At 42.1% G+C, this 17,857-nt stretch overlaps 1 protein-coding gene across 1 annotated transcript in view; it reads left to right on the forward strand.

Moving 5' to 3' along the window:
* Positions 1 to 999: 999 nt before the first annotated feature.
* Positions 1,000 to 17,857, forward strand: part of rab3db (RAB3D, member RAS oncogene family, b) — a 67,288-nt gene continuing 50,430 nt past the window's right edge. The window contains exon 1 of the mRNA XM_061973649.1: positions 1,000 to 1,194. The gene's annotated coding sequence lies outside the window, so the exon portion shown is untranslated. The remainder of the gene's footprint in view (positions 1,195 to 17,857) is intronic.

The raw sequence follows: 17,857 nt of genomic DNA on the forward strand, positions 1-17,857 counted from the left end.
GTTGTCAAGCTTATGAGATGCAATGCAAGTGTAAGCCACTGTGACACTATTGTTCTTTTTTTTCTTTTCTTTTTTTTTTAATATAAATGTCTAATGATAATGTCAATGAGGGATTTTTAATCACAGCTATGTTGAAATTGTTACTAATATTGATACTGTTGTTGATAATATTCATTTTTGTTTCCCTACTTTAGGATTGTTCTGTGTGGTGTTTGTGTCTCCTCTCAATTGCTCTGTTTATTGCAGTTCTGAGTGTTGCTGGGTCGGGCTTGGTTTTGGAATTGGATTGTATTGTTATGGTATTGCTGTGCAGGGGCGCCGCGAGGGATTTTGGGCCCCATGAAAAGAATCTTTACAGGGCCCCCAACACAGTGTCATTATTTTTTTTTGTATTATAATTTCATCATCATTAGGGGCCTCTCTGGGCCCCCTCCACCATGGGCCCCTAGAATACGTCTCCTTTACCCCCCCCCCCTCCCCTTTTCGGCGCCCCTGTTGCTGTGTATTGTTTTGTTGGATTGATTAATAAAAAATAATAAAAAATCGATTTTTGAAAAATGAGTACAACGTGGGAATCGCGATTTGAATTCGAATAGATTGTTTCCCACACCCCTACTCATTAATTTATGTGGCCCTGTATGTCATTTTATGTCATATGCCGCATTATTTTAAGTGGCCTGCAAAAAAAAAGGCTAGAAATAATAAAGCCCTTTCTGACTAAATGCATGTATTATTTTGTTTACATTTTGACAGAAATAGGTCTTGCATCCAATCGTACATGTTCACTTTATTAGTATGTACTACATATTAATACATAGTTTCCAATGCAAATTGTGTAACGATACATTTATATTCGCTGTTACAACTCAATAAAAACGAGTTTGACACAGCTGCAATACAGTATTGGGACGACACTTGATATCGACACAGTCGACATTTGGGTCGGTCCGCCACCGCCAGTATAGTCTCTATTGGGGCGTGTGCGCGTGCCACGCGCACACACGCGCACGCAGCCTCAGGTGGCGGACAGTTTATCCACTCTCCACATCACCTGTGACACACCAGGAGCTCCTGCCAACACAGACCTCCGTGCTCAGCGTTGCTCTCGCCGGGCCAGAGGACGACTTTCTCGGGGTTGAAGTAGCTCCTCCACTCGGCATCTCCTCACCGGCGGCGGGAAGACAAGTGACGACGGTAAGCTACTTCCGGCTTTGACTTTTGTTGTTGCCCTGCTCCTCTTGGCGTGGGTGTGTTTGACATCCACTCCGAGTGCATTTACTCCCTTTTCCGTCACTTTGTTGTCATTTTCAGGGCTGAGAATAATGAAAAATGTTTACGGTGTTTGCTCCCCTTAATGAGAACAGATGTGACGTCACACAGGATCAATAATGGTAGACAATGAGCAAGCTGGGCTCCATTACCATCTATTCCAGGGGTGTCAAACGTACGGCCCGAGGGCCGAATTAGGCCCGCGGACAGGTTTTATCCGGCCCGCGGGATGAGTGTGCTAAAAATTAAAAATGAACCTGAAATTTTAGAATGAAAGAAACTGCTGTTCTAAATGTGTCCACTGGATGTCGCAATAGCATTTCTTTGTATCTTTGTAGACCAGGGTTTATGGCGTCACATTAGTGCATACTTGCCAACCCTCCCGGATTTTCCGGGAGACTCCCGAAATTCAGCGCCTCTCCCGAAAACCTCCCGGGACAAATTTTCTCCCGAAATTCAGGCGGACTCAGGTCCATAATAACAAGTATTTTATTTGAGTATTAACCCACAATTTAAACAGCATACCTGCCCAATCACGTTATAACTGTAGAATTATGGAGGGCGAGTTCTTGGTTTCTTATGTGGGTTTATTGTTAGGCAGTTTCATTAACGTCCTCCCAGCGCGGCAACAACACACAACAACAGCAGTCACGTTTTTCGTCTACCGTAAAGCAGTTCGTCTGCCGTAAACAGCAATGTTGTGACACTCTTAAACAGGACAATACTGCCATCTAGTGCATTTGATGAAAGCACTTTTGTGCGTGCCACACATCAATGCATCATCAGAGAGAGTGTTCAGCATGGTTAGAAAAATAGTGACAGAGAATAGAATAAGGATGCACAATTCAACCCTTAACTCAACAATGAGTAGATGAGTGTTATGTGTGTGTATATGTGTAAATAGATGAACACTGAAATTCAAGTATTTATTTTATATATATATATGTATATATATATATATATATATATATATATATATGAAATACTTGACTTGGTGAATTCTAGCTGTAAATATACTCCTCCCCTTTTAGCCACGCCCCCCTCCTCCCACCTCCCGAAATCGGAGGTCTCAAGGTTGGCAAGTATGCATTAGTGCCAAAAATCCAAGCGCATAAAAACTGTTATCGCACGCTGATTCTCCACTTTGTGCGCGAGCGCGACACCCTTTTGCGCACGCGTGGTGCCTTTTTGCGCGCGCGCGGTGCCTTTCTGCGTGCGCGCCATCTCGGTCTGTGCGCTGTCATGTTTCGTTTTGGCACTTTGGGGGCGGGTATGCTTAGACGGCCCCTTCTCTCTGATTGGTCAGGCGAAAAATGCTCAGAGCCAATCAGAAGTTAAGCAGGGCGGGTCATCGTCAATATGTATCAAGATTTACGGAGGAAGAAATGGATAAAAAAAATGTCGCGTGCTGATGAAGGTTATTTCATACCACATAAACACAATATAGGGTAATACAAAATGTGACCCAAATAAATAATAAGACAACAAACACCATAATCACATCTTTCAGCCAGAACTGGTCCACCAGCAATAACATCCAACCATAACATTATTTTATATTTTCACTTCTTCTTGAACATTTGTTTTCTAATTTATGGAATTTCTTTTCATTCAGCTATAAAATGAATGAAATAATCTTTGAATTGTGTTTTTAAAATGTTAAAAATAGCCTTTTAATAATGTATTCTGAAACAGTTTAAAATAATCAGAGAACTGACTAACACTGACCCTACACAACTATGTTGCACAATTAAGTCTTTTTTTTTTTAAAGCGAAAGAGGTAATTTCAACAGGTACAGCATCCTATGTCATATCTACATGTAATAAGATTTGTAACAAGGCAAACCGTTTGTAAATTGGTCGAAAATCGAGCAAGTTATGGTAATTTAATTAGTACATGTACCATTGACATCAATGTAATGATTGAGGCTAGATGTCCGAGGTAAGATGGCTACAACGTTGCTACGCTGGAGAATGATTGGTCATATGAAAAATGCTCAGAGCCAATCAGAAAGAAGGGGCCGTCTAAGCATACCCGCCCCCAAAGTGCCAAAACTAAACATGACAGCGCGAGGAGAGATGCCAGGAGTACACAGAGAGCGCACAGACCGAGACGGCGCGCGCGCAGAAAGGCACCGCACGCACGCAAAAAGGCACCACGCGCGAGCAAAAGGGTGTCGCGCGCGCGCACGAAGTGGAGAATGAGCGCGCGATAACAGTTTTTATGCGCTTGGATTTTTGGCACTAATGTGACGCCATAAGGGGTCAGCAACCTTTACCACTCAAAGAGCCATTTTGACCAGTTTCACAAATTAAAGAAAGCAATGGGAGCCACAAAGATCTTTTGAAATTTAAAATGAAATAAAAATTTTTTTTTGCTTTGTGCTATGTATAAACCAAGGGTCTCAGACACGCGGCCCCCACCTTAATATGGAAATTGAATGTTAGTGCGGCCCGCGATTTTTATATGAATGGCGCTTGACAGCGTCATACTTGGCGGACTATGGAATTTCAGGGCAATTATTCTCTCGTACGTGCCGTGATGGTACAGCATTTAGCGCCCACTACAACCAGCGTGCCGGTCCAGCTATACGTTGTATGGGGCTTCTGCTTGCTCATTTAAGTGACAGCAAGGCATACTTGGTCAACAACCACACAGGTTACACTGACGGTGGCGGTATAAAAAACTTTAACACTCTTACTAATAATGCGCCACACTGTGAACCCACACCAAACAAGAATGACAAACACATTTCGGGAGAACATCTGCACCGTAACACAACATAAACACAACAGAACAAATACCCAGAATCCCATGCAGCCCTGACTCTTCCGGGCTACATTATACACCCCCGCTACCAAACCCCGCCCACCTCAACCGACGCACGGAGGGGGGGTTGATGTGTGGGGGAGCAGGGTTGGGGTGGGGGCGGGGTTTGGTGGTAGCGGGGGTGTATAATGTAGCCCGGAAGAGTCAGGGCTGCATGGGGTTCTGGATATTTGTTCTGTTGTGTTAAGGTGCAGATGTTCTCCCGAATTGTGTTTGTCATTCTTGTTTGGTTTTGGTTCAAAGTGTGGCGCATTATTAGTAAGAGTGTTAAAGTTGTTTTATATGGCCACAGTCAGTGTAACCTGTGTGGCTGTTGACCAAGTATGCCTTGCTGTCTCTTACGTGTGCAAGCAGAAGATGCATACAACAAGAGGCTGGGCTGGCACGCTGTTTGTACAGGTTGTAGAGGGCGCTAAATGCTGTACCATCATGGCACGTCCTTATTAATATTATTAGGGTGAAGTTCGGAGAATATTAATCCCGGGAGTTTTCTGCGAGAGGCACTGAATTCCGGAAGTCTCCCGGGAAAATCGGGAGGGTCGGCAAGTATGCAGCTGAGCCGCATCAGAGTGATCAAAGAGCCGCATGCGGGTTGCCGACCCCTTTTGTAGACGATGCTACATATGTACAAAATAAACCACATGAAGTTAGTGCACCAGTCGAGGAAAATGATCAAACTACATAAATAACATACTGTAATTCAGTGTTTTTCAACCTTTTTTGAGCCAAGGCACATTTTCTGCGTTGAAAAAATCCGGAGGCACACCACCAGCAGAAATCACTAAAAAACGAAACTCAGTTGACAGTAAAAAGTCGTTGTCGCAAGTGTTGGATATGACTTTAAACCATAACCAAGCATGCATCACTATAGCTCTTGTCTCAAAGTAGGTGTACTGTCACCACCTGTCACATCACGCCCTGACTTATTTGTAGTTTTTTGCTGTTTTCCTGTGTGTAGTGTTTTAGTTCTTGTCGTGCGCTCCTATTTTGGTGGCTTTTCCTCTTTTTTTTGTATTTTCCTGTAGCAGTTTCATGTCTTCCTTTGAGCGATATTTCCCGCATCTACTTTGTTTTAGCAATCAAGAACAGTTGTTTTTATCCATCTTTGTGGGGACATTGTTGATTGTCATGTCATGTTCGGATGTACATTGTGGAAGCCGTCTTTGCTCCGCAGTAAGTCTTTGCTGTCGTCCAGCATTCTGTTTTTGTTTACTTTGTAGCCAGCTCAGTTTTAGTTTCGTTCTGCATAGCCTTCCCTAAGCTTCAATGCCTTTTCTTAGGGGCACTCACCTGTTTGTTTATTTTTGGTTTAAGCATTAGACACCTTTTTACCTTCAAACTGCCTCTCGCTGTTTCCGACATCTACAAAGCAATTAGCAACCGGCTGCCACCTACTGATATGGAAGAGTATTACACGGTTTCTCTGTCGATCTCTAGATCGCACCGACACTCAACAACAACACATCATTTGCAGACTATAATTACTGGTTTGCAAAAAATACTTTTTTAACCCAAATAGGTGAATTTAGATAATCTCCCACGGCACACCAGACTGTATCTCACGGCACACTAGTGTGCCGCGGCACAGTGGTTGAAAAACACTGCTGTAATTTGTAGAGATGTCCGATAATGGCTTTTTTGCCGATATCCGATATTCCGATATTGTCCAACTCTTAATTACCGATACCGATATCAACCGATACCGATATATACAGTAGTGGAATTATTATTATTATAGAGGTTTTATTTGAAATAGGGACATATACAAAAACATAGACATCTGAAACAGTTATCCAATGTATGCATCATAGTGTTTGTAGCCAAAGCTAATTTACAACACAAATGCCCCAAAACAGCAGCTTGGAATTTGGGACATGAGGAGGTTGAGGTGGGCGGGGTTGGGGTATGGGTGGGGTGTATATTGTAGCGTCCCGGAAGAGTTAGTGCTGCAAGGGGTTCTGGGTATTTGTTCTGTTGCGTTACGGTGCGGATGTTCTCCCGAAATGTGTTTGTCATTCTTGTTTGGTGTGGGTTCACAGTGTGGCGCATATTTGTAACAGTGTTAAAGTTGTTTATATGGCCACCCTCAGTGTGACCTGTATTGATCAAGTATACGTGGCATTCACTCGTGTGTGTGCAAGTCGTAGATGTTATGTGACTGGGCCGGCACGCAAAGGCAGTGCCTTCAAGGTTTATTGGCGCTCTGTAGTTCTCCCTACGTCAATGTACACAGTGGGCGTTTTAAAAAGTCATAAATTTTACTTTTTGAAACCCATACGGATAATTTTGAAACCGATACCGATAATTTCCGATATTACATTTTAAAGCATTTATCGGCCGATAATATCGTCAGTCCGATATTATCGGACATCCCTAGTAATTTGATTTTGATATAATTTTTTTTATCCTGATAGATTGAAAGTTAGCACCAATGAGTTGGCTGATGAACATAATCAGATCATTTATTCAGAAAATATAAATAACGACACATAAAGATAGAATGCTATTAACCGCAACATGTAAGTGTAAAAAAAACAACAACATTATGATTTGTACAATTTAAAGGCCTACTGAAATGCGATTTTCTTATTTAACCGGGGATAGCAGGTCCATTCTATGTGTCATACTTGATCATTTAGCGATATTGCCATATTTTTGCTGAAAGGATTTAGTAGAGAACATCAATGATAAAGTTCGCAACTTTTGGTCGCTGATAAAAAAGCCTTGCCTGTACCGGAAGTAGCAGACGAGTCGCGTGACGTCACAGGTTGTGGAGCTCCTCACATCTGCACATTGTTTACAATCATGGCCACCAGCAGGGAGAGCGATTCGGACCGAGAAAGCGACGATTTCCCCAATAATTTGAGCGAGGATGAAAGATTTGTGGATGAGGAAAGTGAGAGTGAAGGACTAGAGGGCAGTGAGAGCGATTCAGATTGGGAGGATGCTGTGAGAGGCGGGTGGGACCTGATATTCAGCTGGGAATGACTAAAACAGTAAATAAACACAAGACATATATATACTCTATTAGCCACAACACAACCAGGCTTATATTTAATATGCCACAAATTAATCCCGCATAACAAACACCTCCCCCCTCCCGTCCATATAACCCGCCAATACAACTCAAACACCTGCACAACACACTCAATCCCACAGCCCAAAGTACCGTTCACCTCTCCAAAGTTCATACAGCACATATATATCCCCAAAGTCCCCAAAGTTACGTATGTGATATGCACATAGTGGCACGCACGTACGGGCAAGCGATCAAATGTTTGGAAGCCGCAGCTGCATGCGTACTCACAGTACCGCATCCAACTCAAAGTCCACCTGGTAAGAGTCTCTGTTGTCCCAGTTCTCCACAGGCCAATGGTAAAGCTTGACTGTCATCTTCTGGGAATGTAAACAATGAAACACCGGCTGTGTTATCCGGCACAACAGTCAGGGGGTGCATTCTACGGCGGGGGTGCGTTATCCGGCACAACACCTGCCGCAATACATCGCTTCCCACCTACAGCTTTCTTCTTTGCGGTCTCCATTGTTCATTGAACAAATTGCAAAAGATTCACCAACACAGATGTCCAGAATACTGTGGAATTTTACGATGAAAACAGACGACTTAATAGCTGGCCACGATGCTGTCCCAAAATGTCCTCTACAATCCGTGACGTCACGTGCAGGCGTCATCATGCTGAGACGTTTTCAGCAGGATATTTTGCGCGAAATTTAAAAATTGGACTTTAGTAAGCTAACCCGGCCGTATTGGCATGTGTTGCAATGTTAAGATTTCATCATTGATATATAAACTATCAGACTGCGTGGTCGGTAGTAGTGGGTTTCAGTAGGCCTTTAAGGATGTGCTTGTTCTATTTTTAAACAAAGAAAATAATCTGAAGTTGTCTTTCTTTTTAAGTTATCGTGCCGTGATTTTACCAGTCCGGCCCACTTGGGAGTAGATTTTTCTCCATGTGGCCCCCGATCTAAAATGAGTTTGACACCCCTGATCTATTCCCTGTTTGTTGTTCTTATGTATACGTTACACATTGTTACATCATATCATTTACATAGATTTCTCTTTACACAAGTAGCAAAAACCCAATCTTATTTAATCCTACCCTTTCTCCAACTACTAACACATCTGTTCACTTCCTCTCCTCCTATTGTAGCACAATAACATGTAACGGTGGTTCTTTGGTCAAAATGTTGCATAGATTATGTTTTACAGACCATCTTCAAGCCGCTTTATTACCATCTCTTTAGGTGGGTGGTCTTATTTACATGCCTCCACTTTGACAGGGTAGGTAGGTCTTTATTGTCATTGCACAAGTACAACGGAACTTTGTTTTCAGCACAAACCCGTTCAAGATTAGACAAACAAACAGTGTACAGGGTTACAGAACAGGAACGCTGATGGGTCGCCGTAAGGCGCCTCGTAAAAGATGGGAAAAAGGTAAACGCTGGGGGAGGATGAGTAAAAAAAATACAAAATCTAGACTGGATTCCTAAGGGGGCCCAGTCTGGAGTGGGAAAAAAACTCCATAGCAAAGCACATATACATATTACAACATACATCTCGAGACTTGCAACAGAGGGGAGGGAGTGGGGGTTACGATGGCAGGCTGCAGCTCTTCAGGCGCTGCCCAGCCGTCCATCACCCCTAAGGGATTTGCATCAAGGGCGTTGGATGGGGTGTGGGGTATGTGTGTGTGGCGTATATTTTTTGTGGATTCATGTTTGTGTGTGTAAGCCTGCTGCGTGTCTCTGTTCCGCGGCCTTGATGTCGTGCAGTCGCGAGTCCAAAGTCAACAACAACAAGTGTGTGTCCATGAGAGACAAGAAGGGAGTTTGTTGTGTCTTCGCCACACTGTCCTTCGGGAGAGTCTCGAAGCCACGGAAACAATCCAAGTGAGAATGTTTTGTATGCGAGTGAAAATAAAATGTTCTTTTCATTCTAAATTGTCTATGACTGATCCTCAAAATTCATCCTGCGGGGCAGACAGTCCGATGTTATCCAAATCACAAGTGTCCACAGTTCTTCCCGTATCCTCCAATCATTTGTGGCAGCTTTGGTGGTTCTTTTGTCAAAATGTTGCATAGATTATGTTTTACAGACCGTCTTCAAGCCGCTTTCTGACCACCTCTTTAGGCGGGTGGTCTTATTTACGTGCCTCCACTTTGACAGCGTCTTCTCCCCGCCATCAAGTTTTTAGCGGATCAATAGCGAATCTACTGACAGATAAAGGTTAGAACTGTACGCTACTTTCTATTAGAAATGGCAACAGCGGAGGATGAATGCTCCACAACAAGAGGATATAGGAAAAGGAGGAGTTTTTTGACTACAATGGCGGATACGTGCAAATTTTCAGGACATATGCAGATCTCAAATACACATCAGCAGGTACCAATAGGCAAAAAGTTGGTTTTGTATAATATGTCTCCTGATAGGTGCCATTTTGTGGTCCTTATACACACACCATAATAATACCCATATGTTGAAGCACAGTACGTCTGACTATGGTCAGTCATTAAAACACGTAATACTATATAGTTAAGTCCGTTATGATTCACATATGAGATGAATAATAAGTTCAAGATGTTTATCAAAAGTTTACTTTGTCAACACTTTGAACAGTTTCTTAAACCGGTTCATATTAGTACATTGTTTGACTTCTTTGCTTAATCCATTCCATAATTTAATTCCACATACGAATACTAACTTTAGCCTTGTTGAGAAAAATGGTTTTACATTCTTGGGTAGCAGGTTATACGGTATTTTTCAGACTGTCGGGGGCACTTAAAATCCTTTAATGTTCTCAAAAATCAACAGTGCGCCTTATGTACGTATTAATTCTGGTTGTGCAATTTTATTTGGTAAATCATGTAATGGTAAGTGTGACCAGTAGATGGCAGCCACACATAATATGTGTATGTGTGGACTTCAGGTTGACGCCTGTTCAATAAATGATGCTCGCAGGTAGGGCTGGGCGATATATCGATATCCTCGATATATCGCGGGTTTGTCTCTGTGCGATATAGAAAATGACTATCGTGATATTCGAGTATACGTTCTCACGCAGTTGCTTTTAGCTGCAGGCATTACACTACAGGCTCTTCTATCTCTTTCTAGCCTCTCCTTCTCACAGAGACATAAACAAGCGCACCTTCTTACATACGTCACATACAACGTCATACGCCCTCGCGGAGCAGAGAGGTAGCAGCATGGGTAACGTTAGCTGTGGTGCGAGTGGCATACTTGCCAACCCTCCCGGATTTTCCGGGAGACTCCCGAAATTCAGTGCCTTTCCCGAAAACCTCCCGGGACAAATTTTCTCCCGAAAATCTCCCGAAATTCAGGCGGAGCTGGAGGCCACGCCCCCTCCAGCTCCATGCGGACCTGAGTGACGTGTTGACAGCCTGTTCACACGTCCGCTTTCTCACAATATAAACAGCTAATGATCGAGGGCGAGTTCTTGATTTCTTATGTGGGTTTATTGTTAGGCAGTTTCATTAATGTCCTCCCAGCGCGGCAACAACACACAACAGCAGTCACGTTTTCGTCTACGTAAAGCAGTTTGTCTGCCGTAAACAGCAATGTTGTGACACTTTTAAACAGGACAATACTGCCATCTACTGTACATGCATATGTGACCCACCCATAATGTGTCACATTTTTGTGTTGATTAATTTATTTTATTTTGTGGTTAGAAATCGTTTTTGGAGCTGTCATTACACATTTATCAGTATTCACATTGGTCAGTAGGGGGCAGTAAGGCGTTTCTTCCCAATTGAACGCTATCACCTGCAGACCGGAAGTGTCTTGTCATTCTGATGAGAGCGACCAGTCTGTGAACAATTGAAACGTTCTGTGTGCTTTTTCCTCCTGTATAACAGGTTAGTTTTGGTGAATCAACTCACTGAATAATATCCATGTGATCTTTATAAGTTTAAGTACACATTCTGATGGTGGAGCCTAACTCTAAAGTGTTTGTGAGTTGTAGTTTGTATTTGTGAATGAATCCAGTGCACAGCTGCAGTAATCAATACAAAAAGGCGACGTGAGTGCGCAATGTTTATATAGGAACTTCTGATCCTAATTCAGACTCCCAAATTAGAGCTCCTGTTTTCTTATTGATTTTAGAATGCATATTTGTATAATGTGTGTGTTCTGAAATAGTGACAGAGAATAGAACAAGGATGGACAATTCAACCCTTAACTCAACAATGAGTAGATGAGTGTTATGTGTGTGTATATGTGTAAATAAATGATCACTGAAATTCAAGTATTTCTTTTATTTATATATATATATATATATATATATATATATATATATGTATATATATGTAATAAAATATATATATATATGTATAGCTAGAATTAACTGAAGACAGTCAAGTATTTCTTATATATATATATATACTGTATATATCCATCCATCCATTTTCTACCGCTTATTCCCTTTGGGGTCGCGGGGGGCGCTGGAGCCTATCTCAGCTACAATCGGGCGGAAGGCGGGGTACACCCTGGACAAGTCGCCACCTCATCGCAGGGCCAACACAGATAGACAGACAACATTCACACTCACATCCACACACTAGGGCCAATTTAGTGTTGCCAATCAATTTATCCCCAGGTGCATGTCTTTGGAGGTGGGAGGAAGCCGGAGTACCCGGAGGGAACCCACGCAGTCACGGGGAGAACATGCAAACTCCACACAGAAAGATCCCGAGCCCGGGATTGAACCCAAGACTACTCAGGACCTTCGTATTGTGAGGCAGATGCACTAACCCCTCTTCCACCGTGCTGCCTATATATATATATATATATATATATATATATATCTTAACCACGCCCTCCACCCCACCCCCGACCACGCCACCCACCCCCCACCTCCCGAAATCGGAGGTCTCAAGGTTGGCAAGTATGGCGAGTGGTAAAGAAAAAAGGTGCAAATCTGGTAACAACTGAAGGAAGAATTAATTCCCAAGAAAAACAGCTCGGGGTCCATCGTCTGGCGGTGGTTTGGCGTCAAGTGGGAATATGTCGAACAGACAACCGTCATTTTGTCAAGTGTGGAGCAAAAGCGTTCCTACAAAAAGTAGCATTATTGCTAATTTGTAGCATCATTTGAAAAGTCACTTGCAAAAGAATGAAGAGTGCTTACTCCGCATGTCAACATCTCCGTTTGGTGCCACACCAACAAAATGCCGAGGCAACCATTTCCACATCAACACCGTATGAAAAAATAAACGACATGAGGAGATAACGTCCGCCAGAACCTACCACATAGCGAAGGACGTACACAATTTGATTTCCTATTATGCAGCTCATTTTTATTTGACAGTTATTGAAATATCTTGTATGACATCATGCACAAAAGTGCACTTTATTTGTTTTAAACTATTGTAGTGGCGTTCTGTACAAAAAGTGCACTTTAATTTAGTGTTGTTTTGATTTGTCATCTTAGTGACATCATGCACAAAAGTGCACTAATAGCTTGTTTTAAAATGTCTCTGACAATCTTGCACTTTCTGTTTTGAAATGACATGAATGTTTGTGCCACTGCTTAATGACTGCTTAATTAATAAATGCAGTTTTGGTCAATTGACTTAGTTGTGATTTCCCTCTCGACATGAAAGTTTAAAATGAGCATATATTAATGCAGTATGAAGAAGAATGTTTTAATGTAGACACATAGAATCATCATACTGCTGGGATTATATGCATCAAGTGTTCATTCAAGGCTAAGGCAAAATATCGAGACATATATCGTGTATCGAGATATTAAATAAAGGCCATATCGCCCAGCCCTACAGCAGATATAAGTCCATATTGCGATAAAAACTAGATTTTGACCCACTTCTATGGTGGAAGAACAATGAGCCCATATATCCTCTTACTGCCAAGTTAGCCAGGCTGGGGGGGGGGAGAAAAGTTAATCTGAGGCTGAGTTGACTTGAAACTGTTTAATGTTGCACTTTTTATATGTAGAAGAAAAGTTTTGTCATTTTATTTAATCTGAGCAACAACTTGAGGCAGTTTAATGTTGATTAACGTGGACACCGACTTAAATAAGTTGAAAATTTAGTGGTCAATTGTACGGAATATGTTCTGTACTGTGCAATCTACTAATAAAAGTCTCAATTAATCAATCAAAAAAAGCACTTTATATTTAGAAAGGTTTTGTTAAGAAACCACTCTGAGCCTTATCTTATTTAGTTTTTATTTTATATATGTTGACCACCTTAACCCTGGCAATGGACCATGTGTGTATATGTATGTTATGCCATTGTTTACAAATTTGGTAAATAAATAACCAAAACATTTATATTTTGTTGTTTTCTTACTGTACCGAAAATGAACCGAACAGTGACCTCTAAACCGAGGCACGTACCAAACCGAAATTGTTGTGTACCGTTACACCCCTAGTTAATTTCTTATTTTATTATTTGTATTAGCCTCTGTGTGATCTCTCCTGAACAAAACACATTAAGCTGGAGCTTTGAACGTGTTCTCCATATTGCAGTTGTATGTTAAGAATGCACAGGAGTTGTTTCCAACACACCTGGGAAGTCGCCAAGCCCAGAATGAAGCACTCCAGCTGGATGCTTGGTGTAAGATGGCGAGCAACAAGTGGACGGCCGTGTCTTTCAGGAGCGCACTTGTCTGCAGGCAATGTGAGCTGCTCAGTAAACATGAAGGACATGTGACTAGGGGTTAACCTCAGGCTTAGGTTGTGCTGATGGGAAGTGTTAGTTTAAAAGTGGGCGGGGCCACACCTTGCTCCCTGCAGAGACCCTTAAATTAAACACATCATGTGATTTGTGGGAATGTATTCGGGCGATTAGGAACAGTTGAGGGTTGGAGCTACCACTCAATGCTTTTTAGTTTTGAGAGAGTATAGGTCGTGAAGGTGTTGTGCACACGCTGAAGTGTGGTAAAAAAAACAAAAAACAGCTTTAACACAGAAAACAATGCACAGTATTTGGCAATTCCTCTCAAATGATGACTATATTTTAAAAAACTCCCATTTTCACAGGTATTTCTCAGTGTCAATTCATTTGTGGCGGTACCCGTTGGCCCCGGCACGTAGTGAACACTTTATAATAGGACTGTCTTTGAACGTAGCATGTCGTCACAACTCCAGTCAATGGCATCGTACCTGTGGCGGTGGGGGCGTGGTCAACATGACGCCATCGTGTAATTTGCATAAACTGCTGTGAATCATATTTTTTTATTTAAAAAGGCTAACTAAATGTATACATATATTCAAAAAAAATTAGTTTTTTTATTAATTAATATTATCATATATTTTTCTTATATAACATAGTTTCATTGTTGCTAGTTATTGTACAAAGTACTTTGTTGTACTTCTCCAATCCTTTTTCGTTATTAAAAACGACCAGCAACAAATGTAGCATCTTTTTCCGGTGTTATTGTAGACTGTACTCGTCTTTACTCTCCCAAAGCGCTCACTGACGTCACACTCGCTTCGCCTTGCTCACTCGTCAATAGTGAGCAAATAATAGGCTATGTATGTCCACTGGTATTGTAACGACCATCTGGTGTTAATGTTTATATTTGTGTATTATCGATGTTAATTGTTCCCACGATCGTAAACACGCCATGTTGGCGGAGAATGAGGAAGTGTTGTTGTATGTCTGTGAGTGAAGCACAGAGGGAATACGTGTTGGAATTGGGCTGGTTGTTAGCGTAAATTTGGCAATACAAAATTAAAAAGAATGTTGGACTTGGTATGCCTTCTTATGGATGCTGAAATACAATATATTTCTTTAATTTGTTTTCGCGTAAAAATACGTCATTTTTAAGTTGTGGCGGCTTTTATTTTGCCGTGGCGGCCAATACATTAAAGGGAAACCCTGTCATAACTGTATACCAACACAGCTCATGCACACCTGGCCTGCCAGACAATAAGAAGACAGAGCAGGAGGGATCAGTGTTGCCAACTTAGCGAGTATTCAACAGTATATTAGGGGTGTAGCGGGAAAAGTGTTCTTATTCTGATTTTGTGGTAAGGCGTACTTAATTAACGTTTTAAAAGTGTTTCTTGCGTCCATTTACTCCGTAGTCAGAAACAAGCGGTCGCAAAAGGCAAAGTATTCGCTGCGGGAGTGGCGATCCAGACATGCAGGTATTAGGATTGGTGTAACGGTACTCAAAAAATTCAGTTCGGTACGTACCTCGGTTTAGAGGTCACGGTTCGGTTCATTTTTGGTACAGTAAGAAAACAACAAAATATACATTTTTTGGTTATTTATTTACCAAATTTGTAAACATTGGCTTTATCCTTTTAACATTGGGAACACTATAATAATTCTGCCCAAAAATAGAAATAGCTCTGTGTGTGATGGATGTGAGCCACCACTAGGATGATCAGTGCAACATCAGGCAGTCATGAATGCTAAGCATAACAATAACATACATATACACACAGGGTCCATTGCCAGGGTTAGGGTTAAGGCCCAGAATAGTTTCTTAACAAAACCTTAACTACATATAAAGTGCTTTTTTTGATTGATTGATTGAGACTTTTATTAGTAGATTGCACAGTACAGTAAATATTCCGTACAATTGACCACTAAATGGTAAAACCCCAATAAGTTTTTCAACTCGTTTAAGTCGGGGTCCACGTTAATCAATCAATCATTCATTGTTTATTTATATAGCCCTAAATCACAAAAGTCTCAAAGGGCTGCACAAGCCACAACGACATCCTCGGTACAGAGCCCACATAAGGGACGTCGATGTGAATGACTATGAGAAACCTTGGAGAGGACCGCATATGTGGGTAACCCCCCCTCTCTAGAGGAGACCGAAAGCAATGGATGTCGAGTGACATAATATTGTGAAAGAACAATCCTTAGTGGATCTAACATAGTAGTGAGAGTCCAGTCCATAGTGGGGCCAGCAGGAGACCAGCAGGAGACCATCCTGAGCAGCGCAGAGATGTCCCCAACCGATGCACAGGCGAGCGGTCCATCCCGGGTCCCAACTCTGGACAGCCAGCACTTCATTCATGGTCACCGGAACCGGGACAGCCAGCACTTCACCCATGGTCACCGGAACCGGGACAGCCAGCACTTCATCCATGGTCACCGGAACCGGGACAGCCAGCACTTCACCCATGGTCACCGGAACCGGGACAGCCAGCACTTCATCCATGGTCACCGGAACCGGAATAACCCGGCGAGGAGGTAGAGGAAAAAAGAAAAGAAACGGCAGAGCAACTGGTCTAAAAAGGGGGTCTATTTAAAGACTAGAGTATACAAATGAGTTTTAAGATGGGACTTAAATGCTTCTACTGAGGTAGCATCTCTAATTTTTACCGGGAGGGCGTTCCAGAGTACTGGAGCCCGAATAGAAAACGCTCTATAGCTCGCAGACTTTTTTTGGGCTCTGGGAATCACTAATAAGCCGGAGTTCTTTGAACGCAGGTTTCTTGCCGGGACATATGGTACAATACAATCGGCAAGATAGGATGGAGCGAGACCGTGTAGTATTTTATACGTAAGTAGTAAAACCTTAAAGTCACATCTTAAGTGCACAGGAAGCCAGTGCAGGTGAGCCAGTATAGGCGTGATATGATCAAACTTTCTTGTTCTTGTCAAAAGTGTAGCAGCCGCATTTTGTACCAACTGTAATCTTTTAATGCTAGACATAGGGAGACCCGAAAATAATACGTTACAGTAATCGAGACGAGACGTAACGAACGCATGACATTAAACTGCCTCAAGTTGTTGCTCAGTTTAAATAAAATGACAAAACTTTTCTTCTACATATAAAAAGTGCAACTCAGCCTCAGAATAACTTTTCTTTTCCCCCCCAGCCTTTAACCCTGGTGACTTTCACTCAATCTTCATGTTTTTTGCCAGAAAAAGTTTATCCACATTGTCTGCAGAAAGAAGAAGTGGGTCAAAATCTAGTTTTTAATGCAATATGGTCTTAAATCTGCTGCTATAAAAACATTTGTTATTGCTTTAGCCCTGCCTGACTCACCGAGGAGAGGCTGCTTGAATGCAGTGTTTGCACGACGCTCGTCTTTTTCTTCGTTGAAGCGATGTTCACTTGGGGGTGGTGACGCTTCAAATGGGTTAGCATGTTTGACGTGTTGCCAGAAGCATACCTTCTAACTGCTGAACAATGTCGGCAAACCGCTTTCGCTTTGTTGTCGTAGCCCGGTCGCTGCTAGCATGCCGTGTGTTGCGCCTCGGTGTGCATTGTTTACACAACGTGCGGTACGCTACTTAATATGTCCGTGTGGAAATTCGTTCGGTACACCTCCGAACCGAACCGAAACGGTTCAATACAAATACACGTAGCGTTACACCCTTAGGATTGTCCCTTTCAGGTGGTCAAAGTTCTCCCAAATTTAGTTCTAAGGTTGTCTCCAATGACGAGAGGTGAGTAGAACTGAAGTTGAACAATTATAGGAGTAAGTACCAAGTAAACAACAGAATTACCAGGTTTTGAGAAAGAGTCTGGAGCTCACGAGATCAAAGAAATCTCTCTAATTGCTTCCCATCTTCCCAGACTTTTTGTCCCGCCTTGGCATGAATTGAAACCGAAACTTAACTTCCTCCACTCTCTCTCTGCAAGCCATGACATCATAAATAATGATACGTGTGTGAGAGTGCATACACAACACAAGGTGTATTCATTGTGGTGTCTTCCTCTAGCAGAATGAAGGCTAAGTTGTTATTTATGTCGCTATATTTATATGGCTATATTTATATGGC

The sequence above is a fragment of the Nerophis lumbriciformis genome, linkage group LG22, assembly GCF_033978685.3.
Source record: "Nerophis lumbriciformis linkage group LG22, RoL_Nlum_v2.1, whole genome shotgun sequence".
Classification (NCBI taxonomy): Eukaryota; Metazoa; Chordata; class Actinopteri; order Syngnathiformes; family Syngnathidae; genus Nerophis; species Nerophis lumbriciformis.